Source organism: Moschus berezovskii, chromosome 10 (genome assembly GCF_049115385.1).
Source record: "Moschus berezovskii isolate FMDL1 chromosome 10, NW_MosBer_1.0, whole genome shotgun sequence".
In the NCBI taxonomy this organism is placed as follows: Eukaryota; Metazoa; Chordata; class Mammalia; order Artiodactyla; family Moschidae; genus Moschus; species Moschus berezovskii.
The window spans coordinates 100,381,212-100,404,760 of record NC_142469.1 but is presented as its reverse complement, the minus strand read 5'-3'; the positions used below and the strand labels follow the sequence as shown (position 1 = coordinate 100,404,760).

At 44.2% G+C, this 23,549-nt stretch overlaps 1 pseudogene; it reads right to left on the bottom strand.

Moving 5' to 3' along the window:
• Nucleotides 1-18,986: 18,986 nt before the first annotated feature.
• On the bottom strand, nt 18,987-19,696 carry LOC148776367 (uncharacterized; annotated as a pseudogene).
• Nucleotides 19,697-23,549: the final 3,853 nt, after the last annotated feature.

The following is a 23,549-nucleotide window of genomic DNA, read 5'->3' as shown; positions in this document are numbered from 1 at the left end:
GCAAAGTGGGAGACCTGGGTTTGATCCCTGGGTTGGGAAGACCCCCTGGAGAAGGGAAAGGCTACCCACTCCAGTATTCTGGCCTGGAGAATTCCATGGACTGTATAGTCCACGGGGTTGCAAAGAGTCGGACACAACTGAGCGACTTTCACTTTCACTTTACTTTCATATATATATATGTATATATATACATATTACTCAGCCATAAATATGAATGAAATAATGCCATCTGCAGCAACATAGATGGATCTAGAGGTTATCATAGTATATGAAGTAATTCTGACAGAGAAAGACAAGTATCATTTGATATCACTTATATGTGGAATCTTTAAAGATACAACTGAACTTATTTACAAAACAGAAACAGACTTGTAGACATAGAAAACAAACTTATGGTTACCAAAGGGGAAAGGGGGGAGAAGGATAAACTCGGAGTATGTAATTAACGTATATATATTACTATATATAAAATAGATAAACAAGGACCTACTGTATAGCACAGGGAACTATAATCAATATCTTGTCATAACTTATAATGGAAAAGAATCTGAAAAAGAATATAATATACACACACAACTGAATCAGTGTGCTATATACCTGAAACTAACACAGCATTGTAAATCAACTATACTCCAAGAAAAAAAAAGAAGTTAGAGGCAATGAATCAGATTTTGCTTCACAGTAAAAATAAACTTTTTGATAAAGTGAGTATTGATATTAGAAATTGTATGTTCTTTGTATTTGTTCAAGTAGAAAATGTCAAAAGACATTCTAGATCGCAGTGGTAATGGAAGGTAATATTTGATCCCCAAACTCCAAAGTGGCATAAGGCTATTAGAAAATAGAGATTGTAAAGAAGGAGGCAAGAAAAATATACAGCACCGATTATCAGGTAATATAACTGTGCCTCTAGAGTGACACAGGAAATAGGCGCCATATAAATATTCTCATCTTGGTTTGAGATTTCTAACTGACACAGAGGACCTTCAGGTAGATCCTCCCCAATCTATGCCTTCATTTATAACTGCTTAAATAAATTGATTACAGTTATGTCTTTTTTGGAGTGCCAAGGGAGTAGGCAAAATAATTTATAAACAGAAATTGCCTTAGATAGTGAAAAACTACAACACTATATATCATGCCATGCTGAACAATGCTTAAATAATAGCAAACAGTTATACATACCATGAAAACTATGTTAATTTCATTTTCAAAAGCTGTTATATATATATACATACATATAACATACATGTAGCATACTTTTAAAAACCTCCCTCTTTTACGTTTTTATCAGAATAACAGGTGCATGGGTTACATTATATGGTTAAAAAAAGTATGGATAAGGTTATAACATTATAATACATTCAGTAGATATAAATCACCATTGGAATATAAGGAAACATTTTACAGACTATTAGTTCAGAAGGAGTCATGTGACACTGGAATAGTTAAAAAGAGTTTTCTTGAAGGAGGAGCACTTAAGTGAGTCCCTAGAAATGGGGTAGGTTTTTATGGATGGATGAACAGGAAGGAATGCAGTGTATATGACCATCATGTTCTACATCTTCTGAGTCAGTTTTCATTTCAAATATGACCATGATCCTCCTAGTATGTTCATAATTGCTAGAGCTGGTGGGTTTGAAATACGGTCAATGTGGACATGAATGAGTGCATGGAAGTGAAATAGGGGATGGCTAAGCAATGAGTCAGCTGGATCAGTGCTGAATCAGAGCAGGCATTGGGACTGGGCAGAGCAGCAAGTAAGCGTCATCTCCCATTGTCCAATCGACGGCTATCTGTCCACGTTGTCAGATCCTTCCCTACCCCCTAGCCCCATGGTAAACTCATATGACATCCTGACATCCCAGGGGAAGAAACGTTTGCAATGGTTGGAAGTGTGATAGAACAAGAAGCATGCAATCAGTACGTGCAATCGGCTGCATAGATTGTGAAATAATAGTCATGGTACTATTTGTTCTGTGATAGGATAAAAATTGTAAATCTTTCAAAAGATAGAAACTCTAGCTCAAGAGAGGGCTGCCAGGTCACTTTGTGCCACTCCTCCCTCCCCCTTCCACCTCCCCAGCCTCATCTTTCCAGCTGGTATCTGCCCCTCGGGCACAGGACACAGGTTTTGGAGGGCAGAGCAGTTCGGTGAGATTTTGCTCAAACTGTAGACTTCTTGTTTTTCTCTACTCCTATGACAAGGCACTAGAAATAAGGTAGAAAAAGGGAGGGGGGATTGAGAGAGTGTGTGTGTTCAATTGCTCAGTCATGTCCTATTCTTTGTGGCCCTGTGGACTGTAGACCACCAGGCTCCCCTGTCCATGGGATTTTCCTGGCAAGAACTAAAAGCAGATTAGATTTTCAGGTTTTTTTTTTTTTGGTCATTCTAGGCTATGAATTGGAGAAGGAAATGGCAACCCACTCCAGTGTTCTTGCCTGGAGAATCCCAGGGACGGGGGAGCCTGGTGGGCTGCCGTCTATGGGGTTGCACAGAGTCGGACACGACTGATGCGACTTAGCAGCAGCAGGCTATGAATAAAATGTTTGTGAACAAACAAAAAGGTGCCTATGGAATACATAGAATGTAAAACCGTGAATTTATTCAGAGGAAGCATCTCCATAGAAGGAAAACATTTGATCACTTTTAACTTTTCTTGGGTCCAAAATTCATCATAACAGTTTAAAACTGCTGTACTACATCGGAGTGTTTAGGAGGGGCTACGTAAGAATATGAATAGTAAGGCAAGATTCATTGTCTTAGTGTTATTTTTCTTTTGTTGATTCTTATTTGAATCTCTTCATTTTATTGTTTTCATTCAACAAGAGTCTCGCTTTAATTAAGAAAATACGGTGTCTGGCAACGACATGGTGAAATCACAAGGCCAGAGAGATGTGACTGTGGGCATGACAGAAGGATTCTGATTCGTGTTATCCTCATTACGCCAAAAAATACCACACACCGAACTTTATTCCTGAATACAAGGTCTTCCTCTTGATAGTGTGTGTAATCTCACACTTTACTGTTAGAATCGTCTAGGTTCCTTCCTTAGGGCCTCCCTGATGGCTCAGTTGGCAAAGAATCCTCCTTCAATGCAAGAGACCCTGGTTCAATTCCTGGGTCGGGAAGATCCGCTAGAGAAGGGATAGGCTACCTCTCCAGTATTCTTGGGCTTCCCTTGTGGCTCAGTTGGTAAAGAATCCACCTGCATTATGGGAGACCTGGGTTTGATCCCTGGGTTGGGAAGGTCCCCTGGAGAAGGGAAAGGCCACCCACTCCAGTATTCTGGCCTGGAGAATGCCAAGGGGTCGCAAAGAGCTGGACACGACTGAACGCCCTTCACTTTCAGTTCCTTGAGTCCTCCTAAGTCTATAATAATATCACTATATTCATACCAAATAGAGACCTGTGACAGCTAAAAGTGGCTTCTTTTCTCATCTCCTGTCGCTGCTGTTCCTTTCACTGGACTCAGCTTTCGACTGTGGGTCACAGCAGCTCTGAACACATGGTCATATAATTCATTAGTGTTTAGACAGGACCTGCGTCTCAGCCAATTAACAGATTCATTCAAACCCGTTTCTGAAAAATGGTTAAATACCACCTTGTAGGGTTTGTGCTCATAGAGCAACCTGTGGGCACTAATAAACATAGTTATATCTTAGGAGATAAATACACTTATTAAATATACTTAGTTTTGGTTTTGATTTGGTACCACCCTCCCCTCCCCTAAATTGTCTTTAAGCTGGTGAGAAAGTCGGCTTCACTGAAGCAGAAGGGAAATGAGATGCACTGAGGTTTAGGGGAATGGTTCTACAGTCTGGTTTGGATGAACTGCAGAAGTCAGGGATTCTCCCAGTGATCTCTTCAAAATGCCAGTGAAGTAAAAGTCACTCAGTTGTGTCTGACTCTTTGCAACCCCATGCACTGTACAGTCCATGGAATTCTCCAGGCCAGAATACTGGAGTGGGTAGCCTTTCCCTTCTCCAGGGGATCTTCCCAACCCAGGGATTGAACCCAGGTCTCCCACATTGCAAGCGGATTCTTTACCAGCTGAGCCACAAAATGCCAAAATGACAGGAAAAAAAGGTTGTGGCAAGTGTGCCAGCTAAAATGATAGACAAAGTGAATATAACTGTTGAAGACAATAATTTAATGTAAATTCACGTACCTAGGGCTTCCTTGTTGGCTCAGATGGTAAAGACTCTGCCTGCAATGCAGGAGACCTGGGTTTGATCCCTGGGTTGGGAAGGTCCCCTGGAGGAGGGCATGGCAACCCACTCTAGTATTTTCACCTGGGAAATCCCTTGGACAGAGGAGCCTGGAGGGTTACAGTTCATGGAGTAGTAAACAATCAGATATAACTGAGCAATTAACACTTCCACTTTTCACGTAGCGAAGTTTGGCCGAGACAAAAATGTTTCTTGCTCCTGTTAAAGTGCATTAAAGACAGCAATCTAGGCAATATATTGAGATTCATTACTAACTTTCCTCACAACTTTTAAAATATCTTGGTTTAATCAGGTCACTGATTCAATAACATTTATTGAGTGCCAACATTGTGACAGACCATGTATACTGTGCTGCTGCATATTGCTTTATGATTTATTCTTTCCTCATTCTCCTCCTCCTCCTCCTTTTCCTTCCATCTCTGAGACCTCTTAAACTTTCCTACTTAGATTGGTCTTAATCTTTTTCCTCAAGCTTTGTTTTCAACATTTGAATGTGAAGTTTTCCCACAAAATCTATTTTTTCCCCTGTTTCAACTCTCTTGGAAAGGAATGTCCTTCAACCGAAAAAGTGGGAAATATCCACTAATTTTAAACATAAATACAATCATGCAAATCTATAATGATGCTGTGTCTTTAACTGTGATGAAATGATGAACTTGGTCATTGCTATGTTTATTTGGTATGTGACCTTGCTTTTCAGGGAATGTCTGTCCACTTTGAGAACCACCTTACATTCCTTACGCAGTGGACTAACAAGGACAAAGCAGCCCAACTAAGAGTGAAATAATTTCAACAAACTTGAAAATGTGTAAGAAAGTGTGGCCAACAGAAAGCCTTCATTCTCTGTGTTTATACTGGTACCAATCTTAACAGCACGCTGTTAACTCAACCTAAAGCTATGCTTTTTAAAACAATTCAAGTTCAAGGGCATCCCATTTATAACTAATCATGTTCCGGACCTATAAAATATTTGTAGTAACGATCCAAACTGGCATATAAGTTAAAGCTCACTCTGGGCCGCTTAAATTTACACGATCAGCCTGGGACTGGCTCATCCCACTGCATTGGATCACAGTGCCTCATGATCAAGTGTAATTCACATCTCATGATTCTAGGAATCGATGTACATGGATACACAGTTATATTATTATTAAATCCAATTGCTTTGCAATTAACCTGATATGACACCTATACAAAGGATTCAAATAAAGAGCCTCATGTTTCACAGGAGACAATCAATAAAGTGAAATCACAGCTACCGACAGTGCCAGCAATTTGGCTTGTTACCACAGTGCTACGTTTTTCTCAGATCGAGGCTGCTGCTCCCCTGTTGAATCACAGCTACTGTAACTTTCAACTACTGGCAATGCTCATGCCTTACAGAAGCATAACATTCCAACATACTTGGACATTCCTTACCCATCTTTGCTGAGTCATGAAAAGTTACAATCAATCTGGGGTGTACTAAATCATACATCTTCCTTCTTTGCTCCCGAAATGGAATTAGAGCTCCTTTCTCCAGGAAAGGCTCCATAATGGTGAAAAGGAAAATAATTGCCTTTGTTGACTGCGTATGTTCTTAGGAAAAAAAAGAAAGAAAAAAAAAAAAATTCTGACTCCGTCTTGCACAAATGTTTTACAACTAACTGTCCGAAAGCAAAACCAAATCATAACAGCATCTGTCCCAGTTATTATTGTTGTTATTATTATCCTGTAGCTTAATTATTTCCATTTCAATTAAGTAAAAGCACTTCACAGTTACAGCCCTGATCTAAATCAACATTTTGTAAAAAATGTTACAATGTTCTTTTTATCTCACCCTCTTTTGGCAGATTTTTGCCACTGTGTGTGTCTGCCAGACAACTGGTTGCAGAGAATCGACTTCTTGAGAGCAGAGACTGTATATGTCCTTTCAAGATCTTACAGACTTGTGCACAGACATTCCATAGGTATTTGATGACAAATAGTTAAGTAGTGCCTAGTTGAGATCTTGTAACTCCTTACGTAGACTGAACTTGACCTTATGGGATATTTAGGACAGGCACGGATCAAAAACTGTGTTTTTCCCCATGTCTCTCTTTATATACTTGTTTTTAAACAGAGACCAGTCAACTCAGGGTATGTTTCCATGAGGCCATTTTCATCTTCTGAAATGGGGAGAATAGAGCATTAAGTATGAGAAATGTGTCTCTCTTTAAACAACCAGCGTGGCTGATTGAAAACAACGATTTATTTAATACTCTAAGCAAGTCTGTTCTCCATGAATCATACTGTATACATAATGGTGATGAAATGTTCAGTTTGAAATTTCTCCCTGGCCAGGGAGGAAACCATGCGGGTGAATCATGGTTTTGGTGATGACTGTCCTGAGGAAGCTAAACTGGGAAGCCACAGGTTAAAAAAGGAATGGAGAGAGAATCCTTAACAGGAATGAATGCAATGGTCATCAACTCCCAGAAGGCAAACAGGCGCCCCCTTCCGCTGCTTACACCCAGACGAGAGTCTGCAGAAGAGGAGTTCCTGGAGAGAAACTCTGAAAGCAGAGGGAACCAAACACACTGAGCATGCAGAGTGACCCATGGACTGGGGAAAGAAAAAGGACCTGTCCTTGAGGGAAGGGAGAGAAGTGGCTGCCTGTTTGAGGAACACTACTGCACGCACTCACTCCTGTGAAAGAAATTCATTTACAAGCAATTGGATTAGAAACGGAGATTTCCATGGATGGGTTTAACGAAGAGGAGCGTGTGAGAGACCGCCAAGGTGTGCATCAGTCATTTGCTCAAAACTGTGAACAGCACTGACGACTTAGGGTAACAGTGTTAAGTGGGAAAATGGGCCACTAACTTGTAATTAAACTATGACTGCAATTATGTTAAATATGTGTGTTATGGATAACAACTGATCAGGAATCCAGAGAAATTAACATAGTTGTTGTGTTAATGGAGTGATGTTATTTGTTTCCCATGGTTTAAATTGTGTGGGTGTGAAAGTGAGGGAGAGATTATACATTGACTCTGATAGTAAGACAGTGACACAAGGAATAATAGACAAGGAATCAGTAAACTGGTGTTGAAGTTTCTTCCTGCGCGCCGGCTGTGAACCTAACCTCTCCAAGCCTCAGTGTCTTTATATAGAAAATGGAAATAACAGCACCCACCCTGCACTAATAGGGCAGTGAAAACACTCTGTAAATTGGAAGTATTTTGTGAGATCGCGTAGACAGATTAAAATCAGAGTGCCGTATAGATCAGATACTTAGAAAATCCAGAACTTAAACAGTGACCCCCAAACTCTTGTCTCCACAGTCACACAGGAGCTGGACAACGTGTGTTACATAATAACTGTTAGATGTACAGATTCAGTTCAGTTCAGTTCAGTTCAGTCCCTCAGTTGTGTCCGACTCTCCGCGACCCCATGAATCACAGCACGCCAGGCCTCCCTGTCCATCACCAACTCCTGGAGTTCACTCAAACTCATGTCCACAGAGTCGGTGATGCCATCCAGCCATCTCATTCTCTGTCATCCCCTTCTCCTCCCGCCCCCAACCTTTCCCAGCATCAGAGTCTTTTCCAGTGAGTCAACTCGTTGCATGAGGTGGCCAAAGTATTGCAGCTTCAGCTTTAGCATCAGTCCCTCCAATGAACATCCAGGATTGATCTCCTCTAGAATGGACTGGTTGGATCTCCTTGCAGTATAAGGGACTCTCAAGAGTCTTCTCCAACACCACAGTTCAAAAGCATCGATTCTTCGGCGATCAGCTTTCTTCACAGTCCAACTCTCACATCCATACATGACCACGGGAAAAACCATTGCCTTGACTAGACGGACCTTGGTTGGCAAAGTAATGTCTCTGCTTTTTAATATACTATCAAGGGTGGTCATAACTTTCCTTCCAAGGAGCAAGCGTCTTTTAATTTCATGGCTGCAATCAGCATCTGCAGTGATTTTGGAGCTCCCAAAAATAAAGTCTGACACTGTTTCCACTGTTTCCCCATCTATTTCCCATGAAGTGATGGGACCAGACGCCATGATCTTTGTTTTCTGAATGTTGAGCTTCAAGTCAACCTTTTCACTTTCATCAAGAGGCTTTTGAGTTCCTCTTCCCTTTCTGCCATAAGGGTAGTGTCATCTGCATATCTGAGGTTATTGATATTTCTCCCAGCAATCTTGATTCCAGCTTGTGCTTCTTCCAACCCAGCGTTCCTCATGATGTACTCTGCATATAAGTTAAATAAGCAGGGTGACAGTATACAGCCTTGACGTACTCCTTTTCCTATTTGGAACCAGTCTGTTGTTCCATGTCCAGTTCTAACTGTTGCTTCCTGACCTGCATACAGGTTTCTCAAGAGGCAGGTCAGGTGGTCTGGGATTCCCATCTCTTTCAGAATGTTCCACAGATTACAATCACTTATTGGGCGCCAACTAATCGTTTTACTAACCAGGTTTCCCAACACCATTTATAGAATAATCCATTTTTTTTCCATTTGAAATGATTCGAAATGTTCCCTTCATCATATTCCTGAGTTTACTTCTGAACTCTACTGTTCCTTTGCTTGCCATTCTCTTTTAACTTTATGACTATTGTAGCTTTGTAATATTTGTAATGTGGTTGGGCAACTTTTTATGTTTTTTTTTTTAAATAATAGTATCCAGGGTAGAGTGGGAGCTATTAAGGTTGTTAACCAAGCTTGGGCCCAAAAAAGTTAAGTAACCAGCCTGAGGGTGCACAGCGGTACAGCATAGTCTTAGCAGCGTCTTCATAAACAGAGAAAGCTTAGTTTAAATCCTGATTTGTTACTCATCATCTGGGTGACCCAACATACATTACTTAATCTCTAACCTTCTTTCTTCATCTGTAAATGGACAATACCACCACCTACCTCAGAGTGTTGTGCTGGGGATTGAATTGCAAAATGAGCTGAATTTCCCTAATGCCGTGCTGGCAGGCAGTCCTTCTTTGTATGCATCCTAATGGTAGTGGACATAGCTTCCCTTTCTTAGATTTTCTTGCATCTGCAAAAAGGAGAAGAGCCAAGAATTATCGCCAGCTTCTACACAGCATCCTGAGGGCTGGCTTTGCAGTACAGATACACGATAACTACAGTCAGGAAACAAGGCATTTAAAGTACGTGTTCGCTTCTCCCTGGCTGTGGCGAAGCAGGAGACACTGTGTCCCAGATAATCTGTAAAATGCACTGGCATCATGCAGCCAAGAACACGGATGTCAATCACACAGGAATGCCAGGCAGTATGTTCCCGTCAGACTTGAGGGGAGAGGGGACATTGTCAAGGGCGGTGAAGACCTCGTAGGGAACAGGGGAGAAATAAGGGGGCCTCTCTTCTGCTTGGACAAGTTTGGGTTTTAAGTGATTTGGGGGCAGGAAATTATTATTCTACCTCCTTTCTTGTAGTTTCTAGAAGATGATCTAATATTTACGGAATTCGATGATTAGAGTGAAGAGATGTCACATAGGGCCTCATAGTGACCCTCTGCCTCCAACAGTGGCCAGGATGACTTTTGTGGGAAGCTGCTTTCTTTTCTCTCCCTTGGAAGTGATGGGTGGAGTCTGACTATGATTAATTTTAACGAAGACCTGACATGATGTACTAGAATCTTGGCCATTCAAACAACATGGAACCAGCCAGCCAGCTTGGACAAGAATAACCTCAGTTCTCCCTCACTGTAGGCTTTAGAACAAGCCAAGTCCAGCTAAAAAGTATTTATTTGTTGAGTGATTTTGTGCTAGTACTATAAAAAGGAATACAAAAAGAAGGACTCTGACATTCACTAAGTTGGACCGACAAGAAATATAGTAAAATAAGAATAGACACCATCTGCTGAGCCCCTGCCTTGGGCTGTGCACTCTTGTTATTGTTCAGTCCCTCAGTTATGTCTGACTCTGGACTGCAGCACACCAGACTTCCCTGTCCTTCATCTCCTGGAGTTTGCTCAAACTCATGTCCATTGAGTTGGTGATGCCATCCAACCATCTCATCCTCTGTCGTCCCCTTCTCCTGCTATCAACCTTTCCCAGCATCAGGGTCTTTTCCAATGTTCGCAACAGGTGGCCAAAGTATTGGAGTTTCAGCTTCAGCATCAGTCCTTCCAATGAATATTCAAGGTTTATTTCCTTTAGGACTGATGTGTTTATAGTATATCATCTAATTCGTGAACACTTCTCACAAAGTGCCGATTCTGTGCCAGGCATCCTGGTTGCTGGGAAGACCTCAGGCTGAAGGAGGAATAGAGCCCCGCCTTTGGGGAACCTGCATTCTGGTGCTTATGAGCATGTGGGCATATAAAATCACTGCACATTATGCTACGTGCGGTGAAGACCAGGAAAGCAGGGCAAAGGGACAGAGAGGGATTTGAGAGTATGTAGGGGATGTTTATTGGAGAAGGAGATGGCAACCCACTCCAGTGTTCTTGCCTGGAGAATCCCAGGGATGGCAGAGCCTGGTGGGCTGCCGTCTATGGGGTCGCACAGAGTCGGACACGACTGAAGCGACTTAGCAGCAGCAGGGGATGTTTTAGGGGAAGCAGCTCTGAAGACGTGAGCTAGAGGAGCGGAATGAGCTGTGCATGGCCGTGAGGATGGGTGTCCCAGGCAGAGAGAAGAGCAAGCGTGCAAGCGCCGAGTGAAGCGTGGCATGCACACTGCAGGCCCAGGGTGGTTGGGATGGGCAGAAGGAGGGGCAGAAGCAGCGGGACAGACGCAACGATGAGCATTTCGGGCTTCACTCTGAGGGCAAGCGGAAGCTCTCAGGAAACTCCAGGCTGAGGAGGTCACCTGTAAACAGACCCCGAGGTGGAGCACTGCATGCTGGAGACTTATTGTCCCGTGACTGTGAACAGGTGACAGAAGCAGACCTGGGTAGAGGCAGACATGTGTTCACTCAGCGGGTCCTGCTGGAAGCTGTGGGATTGAACCCTATAACCCTGCCGCTGGACCCTGTAAGCCGGCATCAGTTGCTGTCTCCCAAGAGGGGCTACGAACTCTGGGCAAGGCAGCTCCCTTGCGGGCGATGCTTGAAGAAGGTTGCACCTGTGGGCCACCCGAAGTCACTACTGTAGCATCGGGGCAGTGACACCCCAGTGACACTGGCACGGTCACCCTTGAAGACATCATCTCTGCGGCACAGCTCAGGGTCACCACAGATCTGTTCGTATCTTAATTCTCGAAACACTTCCCCAACTTGGGCATTTTTGTGTCCTTTCTGAGACTCAGGGAGTTTAAGAAACTTGTTCAATGTCACACACCTAGCAGATGTTGGATTTGAATTTAGGTCCCTCTGAGTTCAGAGAACATGTACTTTTAAAAAATGTGGTAAAATCTACATGACATAAAACTGACCATTTTAGCCATTTTTAAATGTGCAATTTTAAAAGTGGCATTTAGTATGTTATTATATAGCCATTACACCATCCATCTCTAGAAGTCTTTTCATTGTGCAAAACTGAAGCTCTCTACCTATTAAACAATAAGATACTATAACAATAATATTGATATTAAGCCATTGCTTCCCATTTTCTCTCTCCAGCCCCTGGAAACCATTCTACTTCCTGCTCTGTAAATTTGACTATTCAAAGTACCTCATATATGTAGAATCAACACAATATTTTTCATTTTGTGACTAGCTTACTTATCATAAAGAATTCAAAGTTCATCCATGTTGTAACATGTCAGAATTTCCTTCTTTTTTCAGCCTGAAAACACTCCTATGTCTGTTACTACTATATTTTGTCTCTCTGTTCTTCTGTTGATAGGCATATGTGTCGTTTCCACTTCCTGGCTATTGTGAATAATGCTAGGAATACTGGTATACAAATACCTATTTGAACTCCTGCTTTCAATTCTTTTGAGTATATGCCTAGAAATGGAACTGCTAGATCATATGGTGGTTCTATTTTTAATTTTTTGAGGGACTGCCATACTGTTTCTCACCGTGACTGCACCATTTTGCATTCCCAACATTGCCCAAGAGTTCTAATGTCTCCACATCCTCACCAGCACTTTTCTTTCCTTCCTTTTGCTTTCCCTCCCTCTCTCCCTTCTTCCTCCTTCCCTTCCTTCCCTTCCTCCCTCCCCTCTCTTTCTTTTCATTCTCTCCGACATAGCCATCCTAATAGGTGTACAGTGGTATCGCATTGTGGTTCAAAGACTATGGCAACTTTTCAAGCTGCCATGCTGTCTCTCGGTCAGAAAGGACCTCAAGATGGCCAGCATGCATCCAATGCCACCTTTCCGTTTGTGGGTGGAAATGGTGACAGCACCAGGTTAAGACCCAAACTCAGTAAACTTCTCTGGATGAACAGTGAGCTGCAGCAGAACACATTCTGAATCACCCAGACACCTAAAGAACAATACAAAATTTATAAGAGTTAAAGGCCTTTGCTCAAAGGCCTTGAAATAGTTCAGAAAACTATGCTCTTCTTTGCATATTTAAAATTTGATATTTATAATTTTATCATAATTTAAACAGGTGCAAATAATATAATTTGTAGCATATTGTAAACACTGACATAATGGTTACATCAGTTTTAAATGTAAAATGGAATTTACATCTTGTAATAGTTTGCTATCCACTATCATCCATTTAAGAAATAAACCCACAAGCTTCTCTTTAGCAAGCAAAAACTATATGTAACTTCCTGCCTTCCCTCTACTTCTGCCATGCCTTCTATGTTTGAAATTTTATTCCCATTCTACTTCACCTTCAACATTTTATGCTAGTGTAATGTTTATGATTGAACATCTTTTACTGAATATCCCATCTTATTTTTAATCTAACAAACATTTGTATAAAAGTTTAAATTTATACACTTTAAAAATTCCTGTAACCATAGGGTCTAAGTGATTTCTGGATTAAGTTATCATTACATTGACTGCTACTGCTGCTACTAAGTCACTTCAGTCGTGTCCAACTCTGTGTGACCCCATAGACGGCAGCCCACCAGGCTCCCCCATCCCTGGAATTCTCCAGGCAAGAACACTGGAGTGGGTTGCCATTTCCTTCTCCAATGTGTGAAAGTGAAAAGTGAAAGTGAAGTCGCTCAGTCGTTTCCGACCCTTAGCGACCCCATGGACTGCAGCCTACCAGGCTCCTCCGTCCATGGGATTTTCTAGGCAAGAGTACTGGAGTGGGGTGCCATTGCCTTCTCCATTACATTGACTAGTATTACACAATTGCTCAAAACAACCTAAATGAATAGAACATTTTGATAAACACTAACATGAAAATTAAAGTCTTATTGGAAGCTTGCACTTCTTAATACAACAGATGATGCTGTCCTTTTTTAAACATTGTATGTAGTATGGATAAATATTACTTATCACTAGAAAGACAAACTGTTTAGCATCCATTCTATTTTTCATTCTTTAGAGATGAAAAGTCCTTGTTCTTAAAGAGATGGAAATGGAGTTTTGTTATACAAATGTCCTTCAATGTTTGAAACTCCTGATTTATTTGCCCCAAATCACATGGTAATTCATTATCAAATGATAGTTTTAATGACCTGACGTCTTCACAATTTTTTCCTTCAGTTTTTTCTGAAAGCAAAGTATTGAAAAACCACCTGACTTGCAGAGGATTTGTTATCCAGTCTCTATGGTTTGAGCTGTTTACCCACCAAAGTTCACATGTTGAAATCCCAACCACTGGTACCTCCGAAGGTGATTATGTTTGGAAACAATGTTGTTGCAGATACAAGCAGTTAAGGTGAGGTCCTGAATGGACCCTAATCCACTAGGACTGGTGCCTTATAAACAGGGGAAGCCAGGACAGAGGGAGGAGGATGTAAAGACACTGGGGAGAAGCCGGCAGGCGCCAACCAAGTAGGAAGGCCTGGGGATAACCTTCCCTCGCAGCCCTCAGAAGGAAGGAGCCCTGTCCACATCTAGATTTTGGATTTACCTTTCTGTTGTTCACACCACTGGTTTGTGGGACTTTGTCACGGTGAGGCTAACAAACTGATACACAGTTCCTAGACCCACTCACCTCCCCTACACCTACACCAACACCAACATTTTCACTTTTTCCTTTCCTGGGGCAGGAGGTTAAACTCAAGAGCACAGCACCCTAGAAAGACTGGTAATAGTGAGAGGGGCCCCTTTCTCGTGCAAACTGAGGGAAGGACCGTTGCAAGAAGTGAGGCTGCTGCTGCTGCTAAGTCGCTTCAGTCGTGTCCGACTCTGTGCGACCCCAAAGACGGCAGCCCACCAGGCTCCCCCATATCCCTGGGATTCTCCAGGCAAGAACACTGGAGTGGGTTGCCATTTCCTTCTCCAATGTGTGAAAGTGAAAAGTGAAAGTGAAGTTGCTCAGTCGTGTCCGACACTTAGCGACCCCATGGACTGCAGCCCACCAGGCTCCTCCATCCATGGGATTTTCCAGGCAAGAGTACTGGAATGGATTGCCAATGCCTTCTCCCAAGAGGTGAGGCAGGGCTATTTAATAAAAAGCACACACTGAATTTCAGATCGGTAGGTTGTTTCCTTCAAAATACTCTTGTCTGCAAGCTTCTTTGGAAAGTCTTATTCAGCCCCAGAGGAGTAAGACTGCCTACTTTGAAGATGACTTTGCTGAACTGTAGAAAACCTACTGAAATTCAGGGATGTGGAAAAACTTTTGTCAGCCGGAGGTGCTGATGACATTTTCATGAAGGCTATGACATCTGCTGACCTTGTGCGTAGAATTTTGATTTGTGGAAAGGAGAAGGAAGGGCATTCTAGCCAGAGTGGACGCAACTGGGGAATGGACTTCTAACTAAACTAACGACTCAGTTGGGTGGGCCCAGCCTACACAGGACCTGTACTTATGGGTCTAGGAGCTTGTTCTTAGGCAATGGAGACTTTTACGTGAGCAAGTGACATGATGAAAGTGATGCTTAGGAAGATTAGTTGGGCGTCTACACAGAGGATGGGAGGCTGTTTGCAGAATTTGGGAAGCAGGAAGTCATCCAAGGGTGTGGTCATTAATGAGTAGATCAGTGCTTTAGAAATGGAGAGGCAGCTGCTTGTTGGTTGTGATGGACACAGAAATCACAGGCCTGTATTATACTTAAATTGTGTGCCAACTGCTCAACGGCCTTCTTTTCAGGTGGGCTGCTAAGTCCCAGAAGTAACTCTGCCTTGCCTCTGCTTCTGCCATGCCTCCTGTGTTGGTGGAATACTTAATATTCAGAAAGACACTATGCTTTTCTGGTGGTCAAATAGAGGTACAATAGGGGTGACACTTCCCTATTGTTCGGCTGATCCTTTCATTGCAAGCACGGAATGAGCAAATGGATGGGGAACCACTTGGTTAAATACAAAGCAGATGGGGAGACAAGACTCTTCATCCCTCATTACTCTATCGTGGCTCCCTGCTCTTCATGGAGAGAGTGGAGAGGCTTCTGAGTGCCTCATTCACAGTAGCCTTGAGGAACTGAAGTCCAGGTAATAGAGGCTCCGTTGTGTGCTGCCTGAGAACTTCACTGGACTCACATCCCTTTCCAAAGTGGGAAGGTGCTCCCAGACCCCCCGCTGAGCCCCTGGGGGAGAAGAGCCACTCTTCACACTCGGCCTGGTCCTCTGAGGTGCCTGGCCTCCTGCCCAAACACGCCTCAGAGGACTGTTCATTTTCGGTCAGAACCATAAGCCTTCCTGATTGTGTAGCAGTGGAAACAAAGCTTTTCTGTGCTCTGAAAAGCAAATATTTTTAACGGCCACATGCTCTTCTCACTTCCCAGTCGAAGCTGGGAGGAACACAGAGCATTAAAACAATCCAGACACATAGCTTTCTTTTTTCTCTCTTGCATTAGAGACTACTGTGTTTTTAAGACTCTGAGAGGATAAGACGGGGGGTGGGGCGGGGGGGGTCACTATCCTTATAGACATTCCTCTAAGTCACATGCACATGAGTAACTCACTATCTGTGACCCTGAAGGGCACTGGACCCTTTCAGTGTTCCTAAGCCCCAAAGGACTCTCTTGGCTGTCATGGGAGAGTGACTTAGTGGCGATGTGGCTGCTGACTCTACTAAGACTTACCATTTGGCATGTCTTCCAAGGATGCAAAGGAGATTATCAATAACATCTGAGTGAGTTTTCTTACCTGCACCGGCTCTATCTCTTATTTATGCGTATCTTTATTTGTATGACTACAATAAGAGCATATCCAATGCTAGAAGGACCACGTGCCAAGTGTCAACTGATTCCCTCGGCACAGAGGCCTGATCCCATTTCATAGATGGGGATGATAAGCCCTCCTGGTGAGATGACAACAGTCCCTATCATGGCATGTGTACTTCCCAGGTGCCAGGCACAGGGGCCAAGTGTTTTACACATTAACTCATTTTCTCAGCCACTTTATGGAGTGGAAGTATTAACATTCACATTTTACAGAGATAAAAATGGAAACCTAGCGAGGTTAACTAACTTTCCTAAGGTCACAAAACAAGTCAGCCAGTGGCTGTGTCAATCAGCATGAGTTAAACCAGGCTTTGTGACAAACACCCCCCAAGTGTAGTGGCTGACAAGAAAGGTTGATCCTCACTCAGGCTACACGTCTTTGGAGGGGCCTGGAGGCTCTGCTTCTCCTCACTCTGGGATCTGGGCAGACAGAGCAGCCCCTCCATGGGAGCTGCTGGTTATCGCGGCCGATGGGAGAAGAGAACATGGAAAAGTGCTCACTGGTGACACATGTTCCTTCTGTTCATTTTGTTGGCCAGAGTCTGTCACATGGCCCTTCCTAATGTCAACTGGAGGAGGAGGTTCAGTCTTACACTCTGCGAGGGAGAGGAGGAATTTCTGTAGGCAGAGGAAGCATCTGAGAAGAAAAATATTTTCTTAAGCCTGTGCTCTTTACCCTTTCATGAACGCTGCCCCTCACCAAGCACCTCCTGGGGGCCAGGCACGGTGTTAAACATTTTGCAGATACGATTTTCACTCCTCACCACAACTCTGTTAGGGAGAGACTGTTATTACTGTCACTTCACAGTTCAAGGCACAGAAGAGTCTTGAAGTAGCTTGAGTCAGATGGCACAGGGAAAAAAGCTGCTTTGTGCAGCATTCAAGTCAACCTGACACCAAAGACTGCCATGAGGATGTCCAATGCCATGCAGGTCACTTTAGTTTCACAAGAAAAAAGCCATATACATTTTTAAAAGATTAAAATGTGATTAGCTAATCACATTTATTTTCTAATTAAACAGGTAGTAATTGCACATTGTTAAGATTCAGACAGTGCTTATAGGTTTGAAGAAAGTGGAAAATGACTAATAATCAAAACGTCGAGAGGGAACACTGCTAACATTTAATTTTTTTAATTAAATTAAAAATTTTTTTTACCTAACATATTAGATATGCCTTTCCAGAGGTGCTGACTTATAACCTGCTTCTTCACTTAACAATGTATTGGGAACATCTTTCCAATAAACTTCATTTTTAATGGTTGCATAATATTCTCTTGACTGTGCCACAATTTAATTAGAATTCCTTAATGATTTACAAAATAAATAACATTTACCTTTTTTTCAGTGTATCGCTGTTCTGCACTCCAGTGTTCTTGCCTGGAGAATCCCAGGGATGGGGGAGCCTGGTGGGCTTCCATCTGTGGGGTCACACAGAGTCGGACACGACTGAAGTGACTTAGCAGCAGCAGCAGTGATATCTAAGAGCTTTTCTTATTTTTCTTAACCAATTCATGCTTTCACCTATGAGAAACACTGTGTAATGGTCAAAGCTCTTTAATCAAAGCCCTTTTCTCCCTCTTCCATAGGGATCCTCCCTCAAATGCTAATAATTTTTTGTTTTCCCTAGTGTCTCAAGACAGGGGTTTTCCTTGGTATTTTTATTTTCACATAATTTTTCTTTAATGCACATATAAACTGCTCTCCTTATTTTTCTTCTTTTCTCTCTCTCTTCCTGTAATCCATACTCCTTATTTTCTTTTACACTTGCATGTCCCTATTCTAGATCTCTTAAAATGCCTGTGGCCGTTTTTGCCTCTACAGTGAGGCGTTCGCTGCCTTCCAGCTCTAGCCATGGTGCTCCCAGGTTCCCCCGTTCAGACCCACCACATCCCTAGCCTCTGCAGTACCCTCCTGTACCGGGGGTGTTCTCTGGTCATGGCACAGTCTTTCCTGTCATCTGGGGTTGGTCTGTTTCTTCAGGAAGCCTTCTCTGGCCCCTTAGTCAAAATTAGTTGTCGTTTCTTCTGTGCTTGTCAGCGCTTTACTATTAGATTACCACCACTACGCACTTATTCAGGAGAACATCCGTTCAGCACCTGTGGTAAGCAAGCTCTGGAGTGCTGGGGTAGATATTACAATACAGTACCAGACTAAACCATACCATACAATACAATGACCAGCCTTGGCATCCACCCTCTAGGAATCTTCCGCCCCCGGGCAGGTGGATGGGTGAACACGCGTCTCAGCCCCGCGTGGTGAAGGCTGAGATGCAGGAAGGTGCGAGGCGCCAGGGGAACAACAGGCCCTGCGAACATGGGCTGACTTTATTTGCAGCAAGTTTTCCCTTAATAAAAGTCAAGCTTCTGACCCATTTTCAAATTCGCCTTTGATCTGGCCAATTTGTTGATAGTAAGAGCCCGAGGTGGCGACTTTGATAAAGGAATGGCACAGGTGCGATCGGGGAAGGGACCAGCGGGTGGTCCCTGGGCGCCGGTCCGAGCCCAACACCCATCTCCCCGGACTCTGTACTTTCCACATCTTTCTTTCTCCGTGAAATGGACGCACGTTCCCCTCCGGATTTAGAGGTAACGACTCTTCCGCGAAAGCCTGGGAAATATGACTTTTCCACAGATGGTCGGGTTGGGTATAGGACCGGCTGCGCTCTCACGGGGGGCGTTGGCTCCGAGACCCGACCGGGAGTTTCTCCCGGGCCCCTCGGCCCGCCGACCGTGAGCGCGACTGCGGGAGCCGAGCGTCCGCGCGCCGCTTCTCCGGCTCTTCCCGCCGCGCCACCCCCACCTCGGCGGCGGCCGCTCCGCGCCGGCTCCGGCCCGGGTTTTCCCGGCCGCCCGCCGCCGCCGCGCTCGCCGAGCGGGGAGCTGGCGCCGCCGAGGCCGCCGCGGCCCGGGCGTGGGGGCAGCGCCGCGCAAGCGCGCCCGCGGGGGTGCGGGTCCCTGCGCCCGGCTCCGCGCGCCCGCGGGGGTGCGGGTCCCTGCGCCCGGCTCCGCGCGCCCGCGGGCCCTCGGGCCGCCGCCCCACGCGCCCCGGCCCCGGGGGCCGCCCGGTACCCGGAGCCGGCACGGGCGCGCCGGCGGGGACGCAGCTCCCCGCCCGAGCCCTCCTCCCGCGGCTGGGAGGAGACATTCCTGCTCTCCCCGCCCGGCCCGCGCCCGTTCCTCCCCCGCCGCGTGTTTTCCGCCCCAGGAGAAACCGTGCCACACAAATAAGCCTCGAATGCCCTTTGCCGAGCGGGCGGGAGGGCATCGAGCGCCGCGTCCGAGCGGGCCATTTTCAGGGCGCGTCTCCGGAGCCGCCAAAAGTCTTGTTTTCTCCCCAAAAGTGGAAGGTGTCGGGGGCGGGGGCGGGCAAGAGGCCGCTTCCAACTGCTACACACGCTCGAATAGTTGTCAGTAAAATCAAACTGACGTCAGCCCCGGGGAAAAAGATAGGTCTCTTTTGTTCTTAGGTTCTCCCCCACCCCCTCCCCTGCGATCAAAGGCAAAAAACATTTTTTTTTGGAGGTGGAAAGACAAAAAAGGGGGAAAAAATTGCAAGGCAAAGAGATAGCTTCCATTAGAGCTCCAGCCCGGGCGAAGGGAATGTTTAATGAATGCATCAAGCCTTTTGATCACCCTCGCTCGGTTGGGTTCAGTAGTGCCGGAAGGTTAGTTGCATATCCTGTGGCTGATCTGAAATTCGATCAGCAGAGGGGGCAAAGAAAAGAAAAGCATTTTAATGGGAATCAATAGAGGATCATAGGTCCTGGAAGGAAATACGTGTTGATTAAAAATGCCACAAGATTAAAAAATGTTCACGACCGGTTTAAAAAAAAAAAAAGGAGAGGGGGAGGAGGGAGAAAAAAAACCCTTAGCAATCTATTTTCTGTGTGTGCTGTTGCCAGAGAGGCAGTCAGCAGACCAACAGTTTGTGTAATGCTTCAAGCTACAGCAGGCAAATTTAAAGCTGTATGCGCAGAACAACATCATAAATACTTATCGAAAATGCATTTCTATTTCTAAGCGGGGTTCACTCATGCATTATACAAAACACCTAGGGCTGCAGTAGCGAGACACAAGGGGACAAATAAGGTGTGCTGTGACTCAGGTTCTTAAACTCCTGGGCTTTCAACAGTTGAGATCAAGAGCATATATACTTGCTTTTTTTTTTCTTCTTTAATTGAAACTAAACTAACAGCTTTGGAAGATACCATAGATTTAAATGGTCTGAAACTTAAAAAAAAAGTTGTGATATTAAAAAAATCTGATATTTGTGAATGTGAAGAGGAGGGTAGGGTGGAGAGTTAACTGTGGTAGATAGCATATTGATTGGGTTGTGGAGTGGAAAATTATTGCCCTGTAGGTAGAGAGAGTGATCAACAATGTGATAAAAATGGTTGAAGGTTATACGGCTATTTACTTATTACTACAGTGGTAAAGGGAAAAAGGCCTTTTAAACCCACTCTTTAACACAGAAACACAAGTATACTCCCTATCTGCATGGCCTCTTGGAGAGGAATCAATAGCGTTTAAATGTTTACACTTTTAACGAAGTTCCTTCATTATTGGGAGGGAATTCAGCTGGCAGGGCTGGTGGCCCCTTCGTTTCCAGATGGTCTCTAGAGGCTCCTCAGCCAGCTGGGCATTCCAGCCTTCACCCCATTCTCCTGTCTTTCTTGTTCTCACCCTGTCTTTCAGCCTCTCTAAAGAACACGGAGGAGGGTTTTCAGGACAATTTCCCTTGTATATTTCCAATATTTACTGCAGTAGTTTGGATAGAGCAGGATCTATCAAAATTGAGATTTCTTTGTTCAGGCAACACCTCCTCTTAGCTTAATGTGTTCTGGCTTCACTAGATGATAAAACGCTTGGAGGAAGGGCGTTTTTCTCCTTTCTCATTCTTAACAGTGCTCCTGAGAACCAAACCTCATGCCTAGGAACCAGTAGAGAGAGCTTAGTCAAGCTGACAGTAGCAGATCACACACTTGACCACACTCTGAAATCCATTCAAAAAGGAAGATGACTTCTGGGTAAGTTCAAACAAGTGACTTAGCTTCTCTGAGCTCTGGGTTCCTCATCTGTAAGATGAAGGATGCTTATCCCTACCCACCAGGGCTTTTGCGAATGACATAATATATGTAAGACACTGTGAGAAACTTATATATATATTTTTATATAAATGTCTTCCTTCTCCTAAGATGCCCCCACCCAGGATGCCTCCTTTATTCATGCTCTTCTGTAGTCCCTGCTGTGAATCTGAACTGCAGCTGAAGTGACACTTGAGGACTTTCAAGGCTGGATCCTAAGAATCTTGCATGCTTCTACACCTGCGTCTCTTGGAATGCTCCTTCTTGGGACACTTTCTTTTAGAACCTAGCTGCATTCTTCGAGAAGCATGTGGAGGCCAGGTCACCTGTAGTGCTCAGCTTGTTAACATGTAATTGCTCCCATCAGTGAGTTCCCAGACAGCAGATAACATCAACTGCCCACCAAGTGAGTTGGCCATCTTGGTAGTCCAGTTCTGTTGACCCTTCTGATGACTTCAGCCCCAGCTGCTTTCATACTGTAATTGCAAGAACAACCTGAAGCAGAGAGTACCCAGCTGAGCCCAGTCAACCCACAGAACCCTGAGACATAATAAATAATAAAGAAGTGTATAAATGAGCAAATGATAGCTTTTATTCATATCTTAATTTTATGGTAGGTACTAAACCTGCCTATTGTTGTAATAAATGTAAGTGGAATGAGCTAGGAGACTGACAGTCTCTTCCCTGCTCTTTCTCCTGCCCCTGGGTTATTCTTCGCCACCCACAGTATCATGTTAGCCCTTACTCCGGAAGGTTAAACCAGGTACTGGCAACATAAAGATAGAATTTTGTAAGCTCTTTTCTCTAGGGCCTTGGAGTCCAACTGGGAAGAGAGGATGCTTTTTCCAAGAAGGAGAAGCCATTTATGCACTGCTAGGTCCTGGCATAGCAATGAGTGTTGAACCATCTGTTGTTAAATGAAAATATTGTTTATTTTCTATAACATGTGCTTAGGAGGGGGGAAGCTCTCTAGGGTTTGAGCTGAGCTGGCCTTTGCTCATAGAAAATTTTTTTTTTCCTTCAGCTTCTTTCTGGTGTAGTTCTACCTTTCTTGGGATTTTCAGAATGCTCAGTTCAGGAGGTCAAATATTTTCTGATTTAGGCACCAAAATGAGCAGACCTGGAGTCTCAGTGTTTATAATACCCTCTTATATGTGGTGCAGTCAGCACGCGTGGTTGCTGGTTGAGAGTAAGCAATGGGTTTCATGTAGAAACGAATAGGACTTGGGCACAGCGTTCCTTTCTCTGAAACTTGCACGCCTACCGTGGGCTTCACTTCCCTGGCCCGCAGTGGTCATCCAGAGTTTCTCATCTGTCATGGTTAATTCCACCCAAGAAGGGCAGGAGGGAATGAGAGGTGTGGGCCGGAAGTCAATTCAAGCTCACAAGTCAGTAGAGTACAGCTTAATTTGTAAAAGTACTTACAGCATTTTTGTGCTTTTTCTTAATTTACTATAAAATGTTTGACTAGATTAAAACTTTTTTGATATGGTTGATATATGTATGTAGACATACATATAATGAGACTGGTGAAAAACATTTTTTTCAGGGGCAAACAGGTCAGCTACTACTTTTCACAATCCTTTGGATGTTTTATTCTGAATGCAATAGTTACAACAACCTGCTGGAACAGAAACTGCTTTCTAAAACACAAAGTTGGGAAGTGTAATATCATCTCACAAGGTGCCGGCCAAGGTTGCATGCCATCCCATGCTGCTCTCTCTGGCTTGGTTTGCGTCATCTCCATGGTTGCTCTTATGTTTCATTCTCATTAGATAGTCGGGGCCAAGATCAGTGTTCTTGGGGTTAAGCCTAGTTCATGAGACGGGGACCTTTTCATAAGCTTCAGTTCAGTTCAGTTCAGTCTCTCAGTCGTGTCCGACTCTCTGCGACCCCATGAATCACAGCACGCCAGGCCTCCCTGTCCGTCACCGACTCCCAGAGTTCACTCAAACTCATGTCCACAGAGTCGGTGATGCCATCCAGCCATCTCATTCTCCGTCGTCCCCTTCTCCTCCCGCCCCCAACCTTTCCCAGCATCAGAGTCTTTTCCACTGAG